This window comes from Manis javanica, chromosome 3 (genome assembly GCF_040802235.1).
Source record: "Manis javanica isolate MJ-LG chromosome 3, MJ_LKY, whole genome shotgun sequence".
Classification (NCBI taxonomy): Eukaryota; Metazoa; Chordata; class Mammalia; order Pholidota; family Manidae; genus Manis; species Manis javanica.
The window spans coordinates 45,501,031-45,506,629 of NC_133158.1; the positions used below are offsets into that span (position 1 = coordinate 45,501,031).

General features: G+C 45.1%; 1 long non-coding RNA gene across 2 annotated transcripts; it reads left to right on the forward strand.

The window, feature by feature from the left end:
• The first annotated feature begins 248 nt into the window (after positions 1-248).
• Positions 249-1,759, forward strand: LOC118971727 (uncharacterized). 2 transcript variants are annotated; one of them, XR_005060324.2, is made up of 3 exons: positions 249-580; positions 660-802; positions 1,329-1,759. It is a non-coding gene; the product is annotated as an uncharacterized lncRNA (long non-coding RNA). The 2 variants fall into 2 exon arrangements; XR_012128700.1 differs by having other exon boundaries at positions 738-802.
• The last annotated feature ends 3,840 nt before the right edge of the window (positions 1,760-5,599 follow it).

Sequence of the window (5,599 nt, forward strand, 5' to 3'; positions counted from 1 at the left end):
CTATAAAACCTCAGACCCTAAACCCTTAAGTGCGAGTGCACCTCCTTTCTGAGGTTGCCTACACTCCTCTTTCTTCGAGTGTGTTACTCTCTGTTCCACTCCAGAAAGTAGGGCGGGGCTCCTGAGAGCTGATTCGGGCTTGTAAATTCCTGTCACCTGGCTGACCTGGACGGGACTGCCAGCTATACAGCCACACTGTTTAGCAGCCTGCCTGGAAATCTTTCTTTGCCTTTGGGAAGTTCCCAGAATATAATCTCACTCCATCCAGTGCTCTGTCACTCACCTAAATCCTGGGTGGCAGGGGCTTCGTTCCCACACTGTGCAGATTCAAGCAGACACCGGATGCCCAGGGACCCTGGCTTTAGGAGTTGGCAAGGGATTTACCCAATGCTGAGCAGGAGTTCAATGAGCTTCCGTTTCCTGCCTCTGCTCTTCCTTGCTCTCAGCCGCCTGCAAGGCAGCTGCCATTCCCTGCTATTGTCACTTAAATGAATTCCTTCCTTGCTTTTTGGATAGTCTGACTTCCCTTGTTCCGGAACCAAATTTCTTCCCTTGAGAAAGTTTTTCTTCCTCACCGAAGGTACGTGTACCACAGAGGCTTTCCACACACCTAGTTATTTCTCCTACAGGCAGATTCCTTATCTTTGCTTTTTCCCCAGATAGACGAGTGGTGTCCACTGACAGGCCACTTGACCACAGAGGTGTGGCTTCTTTACTCTGAAACATCTTTCTTCTAGTTACTATGATATTGATGCCGGGGTTCTTGTTCATGGCCGAAGAATGAACTTCGCGAACAGTCAAGGTAGGAGAGCACGGCAGAGGCTTTCATTTAGAGAAAAAGCAAAAAGACAGACCTCCTGGCTCAAGCCGGGAGGGGACAAGAGAGCCCCGGGGTGGTGCGTGGTCTAGGGGTTTTACAGGCAGTTGAGAGACAAAGGGCTAGGGATGTACACCTGCTAAATGGTCCCAAATACTTTTGAAGAAACACTAAGTTTCTTATTAGTCTTCCTGGTTATTTACAAGAACTTTACTGCTCTGATTTCCTCCCAAGATAGCAGCTTCCTGGTCTGGGAGCCTATCACTCAAGGCTCCCAAGGTGGGCTGGGTTATTGTCTTACTTTTTAACTAATTAGGTTCCAAAATGGAATCCTTCCTGTTTTTACTATGTTGTTTTGGGCTTGCTTGCTACATTGCCTGCGCTGCAACAAATCATTTGTTTAGGGCTGGAGGAAGAAAAGCAGCACTTGGGTAAAGTCAGAAAAATAAGCTGGGCCCCCCAGCAGGCCAAAGCAAATCCCACAATGGATTATCTTGCTTTTGTTTTCCAGAGGCCCTCACCCTACTGTGTCTAAACCCATGGTCCCTGTCTCAACCTCAGATTTGTGAAAGCCAGGAAGACAGATCTGAATCCCAGCATTTTACGCAGACCTCCATTCCCGATTGGAGATCTCAACAGCCCACTGTTACAGGGAACAGGCCAATGCCGTGATTCTGCTAATATCACCATTTTTGAGGATCTTGCTTTTCTCATGAGGAATTCTTTGATTCCTATTTTAGCAGCTGTCTCCTGAGTAGACAATAGTAATGCGATGGTGGGGGCTGGGCTGGAAATGGTGGATCAGGGTAGTGAGGTGGGCAGGCTCACATTCTGGAAATGTCTTTCTGGCCACTTTGTGGAGAACAGGTAATGTAGAGAGGCCTCAGGACTGAGGTTGGGCTAGGACCTCTGTGAGGCAAGGTGAAGGGGAGATACAAAGGAATGGCTGAGGTTCTGTCCAGAGCAAGTCTCTGTTGTGGAAATAGGTGAGAAACACCATTAACTGAGAAGTTCCAGAAACAACTGAAAATGGTGGTTAAAATAACCAAAACAGGTAAACATCTGTGGAAATAAATGAAGACTACCCAAATGAGAGAAGCAAAGGCATTCATTCTGAGTTGGCTGGAGCAAGGCAGTGGGCACTGGCATCCTGGCAGTGACTCAGAGGCAGGTAGAAGAGAGGAAGCTTCCTGGTGGGAGAAGGGGAGGCTCCAGGTGAGCCCCAGTGGGAGATTGCTGGCCTGGGGAAGCTGTAGCGGCCAAGGAGTAGTGAGGCATCTTAGGTGATTGGTTACAGGTGCATATATGGCTTTCTCTGGTTGGTCCTAAGTTAGGAGTAGGGACAGGTAAGCTGCCAGTTATTAATCAAGTCCTGGACACTTGGGGCTGATTGTTATGGGGGTTATGGACTTCCTGTATTGTTGGTAGATAGTGATCTGGCTTCCTAGCAGCCTGACAGATGGCAGGCTGGCTACCTGGGCTGGTCACTGTGGATAAAGGGTTGTTTTCCTGGACAGGTTGCTGCAGGTTTTAGGTTAGAGTTCCATTTCTGTATAGGGTCTGGCCATTGTCCCTTTACATATTCAGTCCCCCATGTATTGGATGAAAGATTTTTTTAAAAATTATTTGATTTGCATTCACAAGCTGGCAAAAGTTTTAGAAGATAAAGGTGAGAGGATGAGTGAAGTCAAGAGGCCTCAGAGGGGTTGATCTAAGTCCAGCTGGTCTTTGCTTTGGGAGCAAATCAGGGTGAACTGAGCATCCATTCCTGTGGCTTTGGGAGGAAAGGGAGAGGGAAGAAGAAAAAGCCCAGTGCTATCCAAGATTGGGAGTCCAGCAGGAGGCCCCCCAAAGCTAGGGCCCCATGCGGCTGGATCCTCAATGCACAGGTGAGCTAGAAACTTCACCCAGCACAACCAGCAGAGAACCACGGGAAGAAGGGCCTCTCCTGAGCCTCCTTACCTGACCCAATGGGTGTGTAAGGACCACAGGACCATGACTATGGGGCCCACATGCTTGTCAAGCGTACATGGAATATTTATGTACATCGTACACATTCTGGACCAAAACACAAGCCTCAACAAATTTCAGATGACTGGTAAATTAAAGAGTGGATTCCCTAGCCACAGTTCTACTAAATTAGAAATCAATAACCAAAAAGGCCACTAGAAGAAAATCCAAGTGACTGGAGTGTAAGAAACATAGTCATACATACATCACGGATGCAAAGACCAAAGGCGGTGTCTTTGTTTGCAGAGGCTACCGTAGCAAAGTACCACAAGCTGGTGGCATAAACCACAGGTATTTACCCTTTTCCATACCCTTCCATTGGCTTGTTTTATCCATCTATGTTTTATTTATTTTCCTTTATTTGCATACTTTTATGTGTCAACTTGACTAGGCTAAGGGACACCTAGAGAGCTGAGAAAGTATTATTTCTGGGTGTCTGTGAGGGTCTTTTGGAAAGAGCCCATGGGTCACTAGACTGCATAAAGAGATTGGCCCCCACCGATGTGCACTGTGGGACTTCTCAGCCTCCATAGTCACCTGAGCCAATTCCCATAATACATCTCTTCTTACATCTCTCTCAATATCCTATTGGTTCTGGTTCTCTAGAAAACCCTGACTAACATATCTTTATTTATTTTGCTTGAGATACCCAGAGTTGGTTTTGCTACTTACAATCCTCAAACACCAATGAACTTGGACTTTCATCTCTGCTCTACTACTTAATAGTTGTATGACCCAATATCAGTAACTTACCCTCTCCGATCTTTAAATTCCCCACTTGCAAAATCAGCATATTCATAAAAACTAATAATGCAAAAATGCTGAGAAGATTCAATTAGATAAAACATGTTAGTAGAATATCCACCATTGTGTCTCAAATGTGAGCAGCAGCTCAATAAAGCAGAGGAATAATTACTATTATTCAGAATGGGCACTACGATTCTAGGCTAGATTGCATATTGAATATTAACAGAAGTAGCCTACTATACCTTTCTTCAGCATTGCCAGAAAGGGCAGATGACAGTTTCTCCTGGCATAAATTCCAGGGATTCATAGATTGTCTTCCTATAAACTAAATCTTGTATCTCTGGCTGCAATTCCTGATTCTCAGGAAGAACAAATTGGTTAGTCACTACTGACTCAAAATCCTGACTGTACTTGAGTACATGGGGAAAACTTCCTTGCCTACCACACATGCTACCAGTTCTTTTTAAACTTTTCTTGTGGACAATCACCCTTGTGCTGGCCATCTACCTTAGAGGCTCTCTTTGTAGCCTCTCCAGATCAAGCCTCTTTTATATCAGTTAAGAGTTATGTCCATAAAAAGTTATATGTCAGGGCTTGTTAATATTCTGACTCTAGCTCTTAGAACTACTTTCTAGACAATTGGTGTTAGTGTTGTCCCAGTGTTATTTCTAGAAGTGCCTTCTCTTTAACCTAAAAACAAAGCAAAAGCCATAAAACAACAAAAAATGTATTGTTTTACAGTCTGGAGGCTCAGGGTCCAAGGTCAAGGTGCTCGCAGGGTCGGTCTGTCTGAGGCTTCTCTCCTGGGCAGCCAGTGTTTGCTCCTGAGTCCTCAGGTGCCCTCCCTCTGTATGTCTGTGTTCTCCTTCCCTCTTCCTGTAAGGACACCAGTCAGGTTGGATGAGAGCTACCCTCATGACCCTGTTTTAGCCTAACTGTCTCTGTAGAGATCTTACCTCCAAATACAGTCACATTCTGAAGATCTGGGGTTAGGATTTCAACATATGAACTTTGAGGGGACACAGTTTAGCACAAAGAGATGACCAGAAATTCTTTGCCACTTCTCCCATCTAGAGGCAGGATCTGTGTCCTTTCTAATGAATCTCTGAGGTCTGCTTTGAGCAGCAGAATGTGGGGAAGAGTGCTCTGCTGGATTCTTGATCCAGGTCTCAGACTAGTAGCTTCCTTCATCTTGTATCACTCTCTCTGGGAACCCTGAGCCACCTTGAATTACTCCAACCTTCCTGAGACCACCACACACGGGCACCATGTGCAGACACGCCAAAGTCTCACCTGAGTCTGGCCTCCCAGCCATCACTGCCAAGATGCCAAGCATGTGGCAGATGGTTGTCTTGGACCCTCCAGACCAGCATATCTTCCAGCTGAATGTCACCAGTTACCTTAGTCACCACTTAGGAAAGCAAAAGAACCACCCAGCTGAAAGTTGCCCAAATTTATGACCCACCAATCATGAGATAAAAGCAAATGATTATTGTTTCAAGCTAAGTGTTTTTCAATGCAGCAATAGGTAACCAACCCAAAAGGTCAAAGAGGAAGTTAAATGAAGATTAGGAAATATTAACAAATGAATGATTAGGAAAGCACTACAGGATGCAGCTAAAGTAAAATTTAGAAGTACATGCAGAACTTTAGATACTTATAATTGGGAAAAAAATGCTGAACATAAATGAGCTAAATATCCATCTTCATAGACAAGAGAAAGAATAGCAAAATAAATAAACTTAGGGTCCAAGCCTGCAGATTAGATCTTTGAATTGTTTGTATAACCTCTGAAATCGCAAATTTTTGAATGCATGTGGGGGAGGGTCCACACATCTCAACTGCTTCCCGTTTCTCTGTGCTGTCTGTACAGGTCCCTCTGAATTCTCTATTCCCATAACTGCTGCAGCCACTGTGGCCATGGCCTGGGAATTATGATGCTTCGTGTATATGTGCCTGTGTTGGCACCAGTGTTCATTTCTCATCCCTGCTAAGAGGTGTGGCTCTCTGTCTAATTGTAAAAGT